Raw genomic sequence first — 14,553 nt, forward strand, 5'->3', positions numbered from 1 at the left:
AATCAACTGAGAAGCTGCTTCTAGTGAAAGTACATGTTTTATTCAGAATTTCCGATTTTATTTTACATGGATGCGAAATATAGTGTAAATTTACTGAAAATATGCTCTCATTTTAGCTTCTAGACCACCTTTCATAACCTCTGAGAAAAGAAACATGGTTCATGAAATCCTAGCAGAGGGTCAGCCTTTTTCACAGGGTAAAATCACATTAGAGTACACCACAATTCCTAAACTTAACATGGTACTGTAGGAGAGTAGGGTCTGCAATCCCATGATCACCCAGATTTTTTGCTTTTGTTTCACTGGTTTACGACTTTCTCTGGCTGTGGGCCTGCCAATCAGACCCACAGCCTGGCTGTTCTCTTTCTAAATTACGACATGTACCCTAGGTGCATTTACCAATTGGTACTGGGCCACCTTATCAGACCCCGTAACGCAGGGCATAGGTGTACCCAGGGCCGCCAGGGGCTGCAGCATGTATTATGCCACCCCTGGCTGGCCTCCTAAATTTGACACAACTGGCTGCATGACAGCTGGGGCAAAGTCGTGTACTCACCCTTTGCTTTAGGTATAGTAGCCCTATATCTAACCGTACAATGGACGCACGAGTTCCTATCAGTCACTCCTATGGCAGGCCTTGACAATCCTGAAGGCAGAGTGCGTGGGCTCGTGTGAACTAGGTTCTGGCCCGAGCCGAGCCCGGTTGCAGCTTGCGGAACAAAGACCCAATGGCTGTTCCATGATAACGCGTACCACATCGGTAACTTCGGTGTCGCGTTATCAAGACATGTCGAGTAAGGTGTCATACGAATCGGGATGCTGCCCCCTCACCAATTCTGGCGACGAGGTTAGCATTCCGCCCTTCTAGAGGGACACGACATGTACGTAACTGTGAACCCCGGTTAAAGTTAACTAAAGCCTCAGCTCCACAAAATGGATGCTGCCACCACAGACACGAGTCTGACCTCCTGCTGCTGGGAGTCCTTCCAGCGAGGAGCGCTTGGACAAAGGGTTTCCTGTCAGGGGCGGTGTTCGCACCGTCCCAGACAGGGTTTGTGTATTCTGGGTAGGTAGGGCTTTTGCGAGAAGGTGACTGCGGAGTGGCACCCCGGTGCTCACTACGCATCTGCCGGTCAGAACCAGTTCCAGGGGCGCCAGCCCTGGCCTGGGGAATGTCCGGCAGGGGAGAGGGGTGTAACTACCCCCCTTCCTGGTCCCACCCTTAGGGCAGGACCTAGTCATGTACCCACCCCTTTCTTTAGGATAAAGGCCGGAGCGGGGACCCTTCCAAATTAGATCATCTTTGAATCAAGAATACTTTCTACGAAAGGACTTCGAGACTCTTCTCAAGATTTCTCCCTTGTGACTAAGGAGTAGTCACCCTGCATCAGCGGGCACCACCTAAGAACTCTGCGGTTTGCTGTAAGTCCTTCCTCAAGGAATCCGACGGCCCAGCTCGACGAGAACCGGCTTCCCTGGCACCTCTGACCTCTACCCACGTCATCAGCCCAGCTGTGATCTGTGGGTGCGACGAGACCTCGAGGGACCGGCCATCATCAGAACCTGCACGCTCTTAACCAGCACGACCATCGAAGTAATTCCCTGGTGAGTGCTCCGGGGTCCGAGAAGCCCCGACCCTGAGCCGCTCCAGCACCGAAGTGCAGTCTCCCAGCATCTCCACGATCTGCGTGGGGCCCTTCTGCTCGCTGCTCAACACGTTGTCCGGTCCCTAGCCGCTGGCTGGTGCCCTCCTGTGACGACATCCGACAACCAACGCTGCTGGTCTAGTTGCTCCAGACTGACCTTTGCGTCTATCTTTGAGAGAAGCACCCCGGACCCTCCTGGTCCCCTCAAGACGCCATTTTAGGCCCACCACGTGGCCCTGAAATTTGCCAAGGCTTGTTGCCCCAATCCTGGGCCCAGCGACGCCGACAGCATCATCCTCCGTGGGACAGCTCGCCCTCCATCCGGGACGCCGACAACGCCTCCTGGTCCGTGAGACTGCAGAGCCTAGCGTCGCCCACTCACCTAGTCGAGGTGACGGGCAACCGGTGCCCTCCTGGTACCCTCTGACTACTGGCTAGTAGTACGAACTTGGTCCCCTCTGCTTTCAGGTATCAACGATCTCTGATCCAGGCTTGGATGTCTACGAACTATTCATCACTGGTCGCCGGCCAACAACTCCTTTCTTCCGGCTCCTGGCTCGTCAGCGAAGACCCCGACGCCTGTAAGACTTGTGCAGCCGCAGCCCTCGTGGCTAGGTAACTCGGCATTTCGGTGCCTGCATAGCCTCTTTACTCTAGGGTCCCGAGTCCCTCGCTTCCGACTTGCCTTATCTGGTCCACCCGAGACCTCTAAACTTTCCGTGTCCTCGGACACTTGTTTTAATTGTGCACTTGAAGTATTTTCCTAAGAGATTTGGTTTGTGCTTAGTACCCTGTCCTCATAAAGAGTACAGGGCTGTTGTGAATCTTAATAAATATCCTGTTTATTTTCATAACACTTGTGTGGTGTCCTTTCACTTGGTGTTCAAGGGGTACATGTGTGGTAAACAGCTGGCTTAACACGCCCTCTCGAGTCTTTAGCCTTAGACTGCTCGTATCCACGCTACTAGGATAGCTGGTCTATAGGTTGACTTACAACCAATCATCATAAGGGTCGTTTGGAACGATACATAGCGGTCGCTAGAATAGCGAACGCTGCATATCGGGCCAACTTCTCACATTGGTGGCAGCGGTGGGATTTGAGCTTGCTGTTGTTTTACCACACGTATCCTAAGAATATCTTGTTGAAAGATCACATAAGTACTGTTAGTACATATAACTAAGCTTAGAATACTCTGAGTTCTACTGAACCAGCTGTTGCAGCTCCTCAAGGCCTAGCACACCTTGGCTGCAACTCTTAGCAAGGGATCAGTAGGTAAACACATAGTGTAGGTAGGTGCATCACTTACACCACACTAGAAACAGCATGTCGGACAAAGGAGGAAACACTGAGTCTCCCCTTGTGTCAGTTGACCCTCCACAGGTCATCCCTTCAAGATATACTGTGCTGAGCTTCAAGGAGTTAAGACAAGTGTGTCACTCCAGGAAGATCAAGCAGGGGTCTAACCCCACAACGTCCTTTCTGATTGGTCTCTTGGAGACTTATGATGCCAGAAAAGCTGAGACCCTTCTTAGCTCTTCTAATCCAGAAGGAGACATGCCTCCCCTCGAGGGAACCAGAGGCGATCCTGACCTCATCCACCTCTCAACTGAGACTGAAGATGTAGAGGATGATGAGAATGAGGATCCCTCTGGGGATGAGGCAGATAAGGGACAGGTAGAAGTCGTAAGACTAAGCAGGTCCAACTTAAGCAAACATGACAGTGGTACTGGGGGACTCCTGGGGCCACTATCAGGTCAGCTTAACATTGGGAATGGACGAGCCAGATCTCTGTCAAGAGACTCTGGCAGATCCCTTCAAACCAATGGCTCTCACAACTCTTCTCAAAGAGGGATGACATCCCCTCAGAGGAGAGTGTACGAAGCTAAGGAAAGGGCAGCTAATCTGAGGATTGAAAGGGAAGAACTTGCCCTGGCCAAAGAAAGGCTTGCCTTTGCTAGAGAGCAACAGTTAAGTGGGGTAGTCCCCACTGGTGGCAGCATTGTACCTAGTAATAGGGAAAGGAGTTTTGATACGAAACACCTTAGTAAGATAGTGCCCCCCTTTAAACAAGGGGACGACATCCACAAATGGATTACTGCTTTGGAGAGGGCCTGCACTGTGCAGGGTGTTCCCCAGAGTCAGTGGGCAGCTATCTTGTGGCTCTCCTTTGAAGGTAAAGGAAGAGACAAGCTCCTCACCACAAGGGTAGAGGATGCTAATAATTACCACGTCTTGAAGAATACACTCGTTGAAGGGTTTGGCCTAACCACTGAGCAGTACAGGGTGCTGTTCAGGGATACCCAGAAAACGCAGTCTCAAGATTGGTCTGACTTTGTCGATTGTGCCACTAAGGCTTTTGAGGGCTGGTTGCTGGGCAGTAAGGTTACTGATTACAAAGGATTGTATAATTTGATGATGAGAGAACAAATTTTAAACAATTGTCAGAACCAGTTGTTGCATCAGCATCTTGTCGACTCGGATCTGACCTCTCCCCAAGAATTGGGAAAGAAGGCAGACAGATGGGTTCGTACAAGAGTTAAACAGAACCAGGGCCAGAATCAAGGTGGTCAGAAGAAAGCAGACCAGAAGGGTAAAGATTCTAAGGGGGAACAAAATGACCAGAAGTCTTCGACAGGTCCCCAACAACCCAAAGAGGGTGGGGGTCAGGCTCCCCAAAAGAAGAAAGAAGGCCAATCCAAAAGATGGTGCCAGTACTGCAAAAGTAAATCTCACTGGTTTAGTGAGTGCACCAAGAAAGGAGGAGGGCAGACTCCTGCCACCGCAGCCCCTAAGGCACCTGTGCCCCCTAGTACAGCCAGCAGTGGTAGTGCACCTCCCAAGGGTTTAGTAAGGTTAACCCTGGGTTCTGAGGGGCGTGACAACTTAGTTGGTACACTCACTCAGGCTGTCCTTGTCAGTACAGGGGATGTGGATATGTCCCCTGACGTAAGCCCCAATACTTTGGGCAAATACCGACAGACACCTTTCATAAATGGAAAAATGGCTCAGGCCTATAGGGACACTTGTGCCAGTGTCACCATGGTGACACCTAACTTTGTGGACCCTGGACAGATCATGCCAGGTACAGAATTCCTGGTGACCAATGCAAGCAATGTCACTACCAATCACAGTATGGCAATTGTAGCTTTCTCCTGGGGAGGGGTAACTGGCCAAAAGAAGGTTGTAGTTAGTTCAGACCCAGTGGATTGTTTGTTGGGCAATGATTTGGAGTCATCACAATGGTCAGAAGTGGAGCACCGGACTCACATGGAAATGTTAGGCTTGCCAGCACATGTGTTCGCTGTGACCAGGTCACAGGTCAGGAAATGCCCCACTGAACAGGTGCTGGATCCTGGAACAACGGACCAGACACCTCCCAAGAAAAAGAGCGGTAGGGTTAAGGCTGCGCCTTCCCCCTTGCCCCAGGTCGTGGATCAAGTCTCAGAGGAGGCTGACCTACAGGAATTGAGGGAAACTGAGCCGAGAGAGTTCGAACTTGATCAAGTTGAATTCTTGGGTTCAGGGGGACCCTCGAGGGAAGACCTGGGGAAGGACCAGTTAGACTGCCCTTCTCTTGAACCCCTCAGACAGCAGGCTGCTGCTGAGGCTGCTGGGAACGCCACAGGTACCCACAAGGTATACTGGGAAGATGGACTCCTGTACACTGAGTCAAGAGACCCCAAGCCTGGCATGACCAGGAGGCTGGTTGTACCCTTGTCTCAGCGTGGTTTCCTACTTACCCTGGCCCACGAGATTCCCTTAGCAGGTCACTTAGGCCAGACGAAGACGTGGGACAGGCTTGTCTCACACTTTCACTGGCCTCATATGAACGAAGATACCAAGGAGTTTTGCCGCTCCTGTGTCACTTGCCAAGCCAGTGGTAAGTCAGGTGGCCCCCCTTATACCAATGCCTGTGGTGGGGGTGCCCTTTGAACGGGTGGGGATCGACATCGTCGGTCCCATGGAACCACCAACAGCATCAGGGCACAAGTTTATACTGGTGGTAGTGGATCATGCCACCAGGTATCCTGAAGCTATTCCCCTTAGGACCACTACAGCACCTGTTGTGGCAAGAGCCCTAGTTGGAGTATTCTCCAGAGTGGGCTTCCCTAAGGAGGTCATCTCCGACAGAGGTGCAAACTTTATGTCGAGCTACTTAACTGCTATGTGGAAGGAATGTGGTGTCAACTACAAGTTCACTACACCCTATCATCCACAATGCAATGGGCTTGTTGAGAGATTCAACAGGACCCTAAAAGGGATGATTCATGGACTACCTGAAAAGCTTCGGCGTAGATGGGACGTCCTGATCCCCTGCCTTTTATTCGCTTACAGAGAAGTCCCACAGAAGGGGGTTGGCTACAGCCCTTTTGAACTTTTGTACGGGCATCCTGTAAGAGGACCCCTGTGTTTGGTGAAGGAAGGATGGGAGAGACCTCTCAAAAAGCTTGCAACCAACATAGTGGACTATGTGCTTGGCCTCCGTTCGCGGATGGCTGAATACATGGAGAAGGCATCCGAAAACCTTAAGGCCAGCCAAGAACTCCAAAAAGCTTGGCATGACCAAAAGGCTGTCTTGACTGTTTACCAGCCCGGACAGAAGGTGTGGGTGTTGGAGCCAGTGGCCCCAGCAGCACTCAAAGACAAATGGTCTGGGCCCCACACAATTCTTGAGCAAAAGGGAGAGGTCACCTACCTGGTGGACCTTGGAACTCCCAGGAGCCCCCACAGGGTGCTCCATGTCAACAGGCTCAAAGCATATGTCGACAGGAAGGACATGAGTTTGCTCATGGCCATAGATGAGGGACAGGAGGAAGAGAGTGACCCTCTCCCAGACCTGCTCACTCAGAATCCTGATGATGGGTCAGTAGATGGTGTTGTCTTTTGTGGCAGCCTCTCTGAGCATCAACAGAAAGACTGTAAACAGGTTCTTCAGTCTTTCAGACATATGTTTTCTCTGACACCCAGTCAGACCGATTGGTGTACCCATGAGGTTGACACTGGTGACAGTCTGCCAGTTAAGAGTAAAATCTACCGGCAGCCTGATCATGTTAGAGACTGCATAAAAACTGAAGTGCAGAAAATGTTGGAGTTGGGAGTCATTGAACCCTCGGATAGCCCTTGGGCTAGTCCAGTAGTTCTAGTGCCAAAGCCTCACACCCAGGGTGGTAAGAGGGAGATGAGGTTTTGCGTAGACTACAGGGGTCTCAATGCAGTCACTAAGACTGACGCCCACCCAATACCAAGGGCAGACGAGCTTATCGATAGATTGGCTTCGGCTAACTACTTAAGTACGTTTGACCTGACAGCTGGGTATTGGCAAATCAGGTTAGCTGAGGACGCCAAGCCTAAGACCGCATTTTCTACCCCTGGTGGGCATTATCAGTTCGTGGTGATGCCCTTTGGTCTGAAAAATGCACCTACCACCTTCCAAAGGTTGGTGAATCAAGTCCTTACTGGGCTGGATGACTTCTGTGCGGCATATCTAGACGATATTGCTGTCTTTAGCTCCACCTGGGAGGATCACCTGGTCCACCTGCGGAAAGCGTTAGAGGCTCTGCAAGCAGCAGGCCTCACTATCAAGGCCACCAAGTGCCAGATAGGGCAGACACAGGTTGTATACCTGGGCCACCTTGTAGGTGGAGGCCAGGTTCAGCCACTGGAGAGCAAAATACAGTCAATCAGGGACTGGGCTCCTCCAACCACCCAGACTCAGGTCCGAGCTTTCTTGGGCCTGACTGGTTACTACCGAAAGTTTGTCAGGAACTATGGTTCCATTGTGACACCATTAAATGAACTGACAAGTAAGAAAATGCCAAAAAAGGTTCAGTGGACAGCAGGCTATCAAAAAGCATTTGATGACCTAAAGCAGGCCATGTGCACAGCGCCTATCCTTAAGAGTCCGGACTACTCCAAACCATTCATTGTCCAAACAGATGCTTCTGAGTTGGGTGTGGGAGCTGTTCTTTCTCAGCTGAATTTTGATGGTCAAGACCAGCCCATTGCTTTTATAAGCAGAAGGCTGACCCCTAGAGAGAAGAATTGGTCAGCCATTGAGAGGGAGGCCTTTGCTGTGGTTTGGGCCCTGAAGAAGCTGAGGCCATACTTGTTTGGCACTCACTTCAAGATTCAGACCGACCATAAGCCCCTCTTGTGGCTAAATCAGATGAAGGGTGAAAACCCCAAACTACTTAGGTGGTCCATTTCCCTACAGGGGATGGACTTCACAGTGGAACATAGACCTGGCACTGATCATGGCAATGCCGATGGGCTCTCCAGATATTTCCACTTAGAACAAGAAGACTCACCTGGTCAAGGTTAGCTTATTGTCCCAACGTTTGGGGGGGGGGTCATGTAGGAGAGTAGGGTCTGCAATCCCATGATCACCCAGATTTTTTGCTTTTGTTTCACTGGTTTACGACTTTCTCTGGCTGTGGGCCTGCCAATCAGACCCACAGCCTGGCTGTTCTCTTTCTAAATTACGACATGTACCCTAGGTGCATTTACCAATTGGTACTGGGCCACCTTATCAGACCCCGTAACGCAGGGCATAGGTGTACCCAGGGCCGCCAGGGGCTGCAGCATGTATTATGCCACCCCTGGCTGGCCTCCTAAATTTGACACAACTGGCTGCATGACAGCTGGGGCAAAGTCGTGTACTCACCCTTTGCTTTAGGTATAGTAGCCCTATATCTAACCGTACAATGGACGCACGAGTTCCTATCAGTCACTCCTATGGCAGGCCTTGACAATCCTGAAGGCAGAGTGCGTGGGCTCGTGTGAACTAGGTTCTGGCCCGAGCCGAGCCCGGTTGCAGCTTGCGGAACAAAGACCCAATGGCTGTTCCATGATAACGCGTACCACATCGGTAACTTCGGTGTCGCGTTATCAAGACATGTCGAGTAAGGTGTCATACGAATCGGGATGCTGCCCCCTCACCAATTCTGGCGACGAGGTTAGCATTCCGCCCTTCTAGAGGGACACGACATGTACGTAACTGTGAACCCCGGTTAAAGTTAACTAAAGCCTCAGCTCCACAAAATGGATGCTGCCACCACAGACACGAGTCTGACCTCCTGCTGCTGGGAGTCCTTCCAGCGAGGAGCGCTTGGACAAAGGGTTTCCTGTCAGGGGCGGTGTTCGCACCGTCCCAGACAGGGTTTGTGTATTCTGGGTAGGTAGGGCTTTTGCGAGAAGGTGACTGCGGAGTGGCACCCCGGTGCTCACTACGCATCTGCCGGTCAGAACCAGTTCCAGGGGCGCCAGCCCTGGCCTGGGGAAAGTCCGGCAGGGGAGAGGGGTGTAACTACCCCCCTTCCTGGTCCCACCCTTAGGGCAGGACCTAGTCATGTACCCACCCCTTTCTTTAGGATAAAGGCCGGAGCGGGGACCCTTCCAAATTAGATCATCTTTGAATCAAGAATACTTTCTACGAAAGGACTTCGAGACTCTTCTCAAGATTTCTCCCTTGTGACTAAGGAGTAGTCACCCTGCATCAGCGGGCACCACCTAAGAACTCTGCGGTTTGCTGTAAGTCCTTCCTCAAGGAATCCGACGGCCCAGCTCGACGAGAACCGGCTTCCCTGGCACCTCTGACCTCTACCCACGTCATCAGCCCAGCTGTGATCTGTGGGTGCGACGAGACCTCGAGGGACCGGCCATCATCAGAACCTGCACGCTCTTAACCAGCATGACCATCGAAGTAATTCCCTGGTGAGTGCTCCGGGGTCCGAGAAGCCCCGACCCTGAGCCGCTCCAGCACCGAAGTGCAGTCTCCCAGCATCTCCACGATCTGCGTGGGGCCCTTCTGCTCGCTGCTCAACACGTTGTCCGGTCCCTAGCCGCTGGCTGGTGCCCTCCTGTGACGACATCCGACAACCAACGCTGCTGGTCTGGTTGCTCCAGACTGGCCTTTGCTTCTATCTTTGAGAGAAGCACCCCGGACCCTCCTGGTCCCCTCAAGACGCCATTTTAGGCCCACCACGTGGCCCTGAAATTTGCCAAGGCTTGTTGCCCCAATCCTGGGCCCAGCGACGCCGACAGCATCATCCTCCGTGGGACAGCTCGCCCTCCATCCGGAACGCCGACAACGCCTCCTGGTCCGTGAGACTGCAGAGCCTAGCGTCACCCACTCACCTAGTCGAGGTGACGGCCAACCGGTGCCCTCCTGGTACCCTCTGACTACTGGCTAGTAGTACGAACTTGGTCCCCTCTGCTTTCAGGTATCAACGATCTCTGATCCAGGCTTGGATCTCTACGAACTATTCATCACTGGTCGCCGGCCAACAACTCCTTTCTTCCGGCTCCTGGCTCGTCAGCGAAGACCCCGACGCCTGTAAGACTTGTGCAGCCGCAGCCCTCGTGGCTAGGTAACTCGGCATTTCGGTGCCTGCATAGCCTCTTTACTCTAGGGTCCCGAGTCCCTCGCTTCCGACTTGCCTTATCGGGTCCACCCGAGACCTCTAAACTTTCCGTGTCCTCGGACACTTGTTTTAATTGTGCACTTGAAGTATTTTCCTAAGAGATTTGGTTTGTGCTTAGTACCCTGTCCTCATAAAGAGTACAGGGCTGTTGTGAATCTTAATAAATATCCTGTTTATTTTCATAACACTTGTGTGGTGTCCTTTCACTTGGTGTTCAAGGGGTACATGTGTGGTAAACAGCTGGCTTAACACGCCCTCTCGAGTCTTTAGCCTTAGACTGCTCGTATCCACGCTACTAGGATAGCTGGTCTATAGGTTGACTTACAACCAATCATCATAAGGGTCGTTTGGAACGATACATAGCGGTCGCTAGAATAGCGAACACTGCATATCGGGCCAACTTCTCACAGGTACCACAAGCAAATACCTTATATTGTAACTAAATCTATTTTCACCCTCTATACGCGACCCTCAAACTGTGGCAATCAGTACAATGTATTTCAATGGGGACCATGTCCCTGAGCCCTGTAAAGGCTGCCACAACATGTTACTCATGTTATAGCCAGTCAATCAAGTGGGGGAGAGGTCCGTTTGGGGCCACCCCCACCCATGCCGTTTGGGGCCACCCCCACCCTCGCCGCGCTCTCCGATCGGCTAATCTGCATTTGATGACAATGCCTAAAGTCAGATACGCAAGATTGGGCAGTCAATCCATTTCTGTTCAAACAGCTCGATCATGGAATTCTCTGCCGCTTTCTTTGAGAGCATCACCCACACTGGCGGGGTTCAAAAAAGGGCTCAAAACCCACTTATTCAATCTCAGCATCTAATCTCCCCCCTTGACTGATGTCTCTGGTCAATCTCACATATCGCGCCAGGATACTTTGCAGTAGCAGAGCGCGCTACAAAATATTTTATAATATAACATAACATAACATAACATAACATGCCCTCTGGGGTCTGGATGTGTTCACCCATCCCCTTACATATTTCTTTTAATTCATATTCAGACACAGGGATCAAGTTCCCCGAGTCTTGCACTGGCTGTCAAAACATTTTGATCAGGTTCTAGTCAATCAGGATTTACCAGTCCCCTTTAAATTGGCCAGTCAGAGCATATCCGGACACCAACTGTCCAGCTATCTATCAATTTTGAACCTTAATTCCTCCAAAACGACTAAAAAGATTTGCACCAAATCACAAAAAGCACGCTTTCTGAACCAAGATATGGCTTTCCGCCACATCTGGTGTAATTCAGTCCTAAAAATGTCTATGGAAATTGCATAGGAATGTTGTGTCTTGGGGCAGCCCCTTTTTCTCAGCCTACGTCGAACAGATCACACCAAAACGTTCAATGCACAAACTAGACAAAATAAAGCACTTTTTTGGAAAGTTATGAGACGATTCATCAAACTACACCAAAGTTATTAGCAGGCATTTCCTATGCAAACACAATCCCAACTATGCCCAGTGGCAACTGCCCCTGGTGTGTGTATATATATATATATATATATATATATATATATATATATATATATATATATATATATATATATATATATATAGATATGAAAAACAGTTCCTCCTCCGCTTGCTCTGCGCTCGCAGACACCGCCTCCACGCCAGCAAAGAACGAGGACCGGACCATCAAAGTCAGCAAGATGGAATTTTATTAAACAGAAAACAGAACCAGCGACGCGTTTCGGGCGGAAAGCCCTTGGTCACGCTGCAACATGTTTTAACTCATTTATGCTATTTTTATAGGTTTCTGCAGTGATGTTGACACCGCCCCCTGGTGGCGTCCACCATAATCATGTGACATTTAATAAACTGTGAAAAAATACACACAATCGCTGATATCTTGTTGCATTAGCTTGCTAGTATACAGGAATTATGACTGGTTAAATCCAGAAATTAGATCCTATCTTTAAAAGATACAGTTCTACAAAAATATATATAAGACACATTGTCCCATTGTCAAGTATTAATGACATGTATACCAATTTTGTGCAAAATACGCAAATTATTATATATAGCAGCGAACATTTTAAAGTGCATAGATAAAAAAGTGCATAAGTGAAAAAAGATATAATGACGTGCAAAAGTTGCGGGAACTACTAAACTACCATAAGGACAATAACATGAGATCGTACACACAGTATAAAGGTTTTCATGAGTAAATTCATCAAAAACAATCCTATTCTACTGTAAGTTCTTAAAAAAGTTCCAGGTAGGGTAAAGAGTTATAGTTCATGAAGCTAAAAATGACAATATGTATAAATAAGACCATATTTCATATATATACACTCACTCACACCCCCCCACACATCTAACCCATCGTAACTATTAACTAAACCAGTTTTAGCTAAAATGCATATGTTGAGAACAAAAACACCAAGTGAGAAACCAAAAAATGATATCCCACAAAGTGAGTAACCCTACTTATCACTACCTATATACACAACATAAATTACACAACCCCTACACCAACCCTCACTGATATGTACAAAGTAGAATAAATGTGCCTCTCCAAATATGCACTCATTTTGCCAATTAATCCACTATTCAATATATATACACACATCTATATATTAATCCTTTATATAGAAAAAATCTGTACAATCTAAAATATACCTATGAAACAATTTATCAAAAAACTATTGCAATTGGAATAGGATTGTATGTATATTCAAGCTGTATGATCATCATATCTGCAAAATAAAGTGCATAAAATGTGTCACCAATAGTGAGTACTGATCTAAACTTCACTAGTTTGTAAAAGCAGGTCATGGGACAGGAGATTAAAAAGGCACAAAGTACTTCTAATAGGGAACCTAACTAGAAGTACATATATTCTTAACAAAAAGGAAAACAGAATAAACTGATCAGGATCTGTATAGTCATTTTACAAAAAGTGGTGCATTTCCTCAATATTGTTAAGCCCGTTGGGCCAACGGCTATCGAGTTCCAGTATGAACCTAGACTCCATTTTTCTGAGCTCTGCCTCACGGTCACCTCCTCTTCTCAAGTTAGGTACTGCCCCAATCACGAAGTAACTGAGGCAGTTGAGATCTTTGTCGTGTACCCGCTTAAAGTGCCGGGCGACCGGGTATGTAGGGTCACTATGCAGGATAGCCCGCAAATGCTGAAGTATTCGGGCGTGCACCTGGAGCTTAGTGCTGCCAACATATCTAAGCCCACAGGTGCACGTCAGAACGTATACCGCATGATCTGTCTTGCAGTTATAGTTGCCATTGATGGTCTTGGCAACTGTGCTAAACGGGGTATGATAGTGAGTGGTAGTGACTCCGAACTTACAGGCCCTACAACTAGAGCATTTAAAGAATCCTCTGGAAGGGCATAACCATGGGACTTTAGTTTTTAGTTCAGGGGCAGCTTTGTCCAAGTGATTGCCCGTAGTTTTAGCCCGTCTAAAAGTTATAGTAGGGGAAGAGGGTAACCTAGTGTTAAGAATATGGTCACTCATTATGATCGGCCAATTTTTATTAAGAATTGACCTAATCTTCCTCTCTTCCCTACTAAAGGTAGTAATGAGGCGTGGGCACTCAGGTTGAGGCTCCACTTCCAAGGGAGGTTCAGTTGTAGGGTTGGAAACAACAAATAGGCTTTCCCTAGATCTAGAAAGGGATTTAGTTAACGCTGCATTCAATATCTGCTCGGAATATCCTCTAGCTCTTAATCTACTCAAGAGTTCTTCCAGGCAGGTATTAAAATCAGAAGGGGAACTACAGATCCTTTTTAATCTGAGAATTTCCCCATAGGGGATTCCAGAAATTGTATGTCTGGGGTGCATACTGGTTGCATGTAATGTAGCATTACCTGCAGTCTGTTTCCTATGGAGGGTGGTGTTTAGCATTCCATTGGAGACATATACTTCGACATCCAAAAATTGGATGCGATTTTGGTGTATATGAGCCGTGAAATTAAGGTTTAGTGAATTGTCATTGATGTCACAAACAAACGATAATGCCTGCTCTTTGCTGCCCTTCCAGATGATGAAGACATCATCGATGTACCTCAAATAGCATTTGACGTGACCCTCCATCCAAGCCTTGTGGCGAACATTGAGGACCTGCTCCTCCCACCAGCCAACGTGCAAGCACGCATAGCTGGGAGAGAAGCAGGCCCCCATCGCCACGCCTCGTAACTGCTTGTAAATTACCTTACCAAAGGAAAAGAAGTTATTATGAAGGCACCATTCTATGAGGCCTACAATCACCTTGTTATGCTCATAATAATGGATGGGTCTACTTGAGAGGTAATGCTGTACAGCAAGTAAGCCTTTTGCGTGATCAATGCTGGTGTACAGCGATTCGACATCCATCGAGATAAGCCACATGTCATTTTCCCATATGATAGTTGATATTTTAGTTATGAAATCACTCGTATCACGAGTGAAACTGGGGAGTTGTTTGACAAAGTCCTGGAGGAAAAAGTCTACGTATTCCCCAACTTTTTCCCC

At 48.7% G+C, this 14,553-nt stretch overlaps 1 protein-coding gene across 1 annotated transcript in view; it reads right to left on the reverse strand.

The window, feature by feature from the left end:
- Positions 1–14,553, reverse strand: part of LOC147711030 (S-adenosylmethionine synthase) — a 115,819-nt gene that overhangs the window by 44,806 nt on the left and 56,460 nt on the right. The window lies entirely within an intron of this gene.

Source organism: Lissotriton vulgaris, chromosome 5, assembly GCF_964263255.1.
Source record: "Lissotriton vulgaris chromosome 5, aLisVul1.2, whole genome shotgun sequence".
NCBI classification, from domain to species: domain Eukaryota; kingdom Metazoa; phylum Chordata; class Amphibia; order Caudata; family Salamandridae; genus Lissotriton; species Lissotriton vulgaris.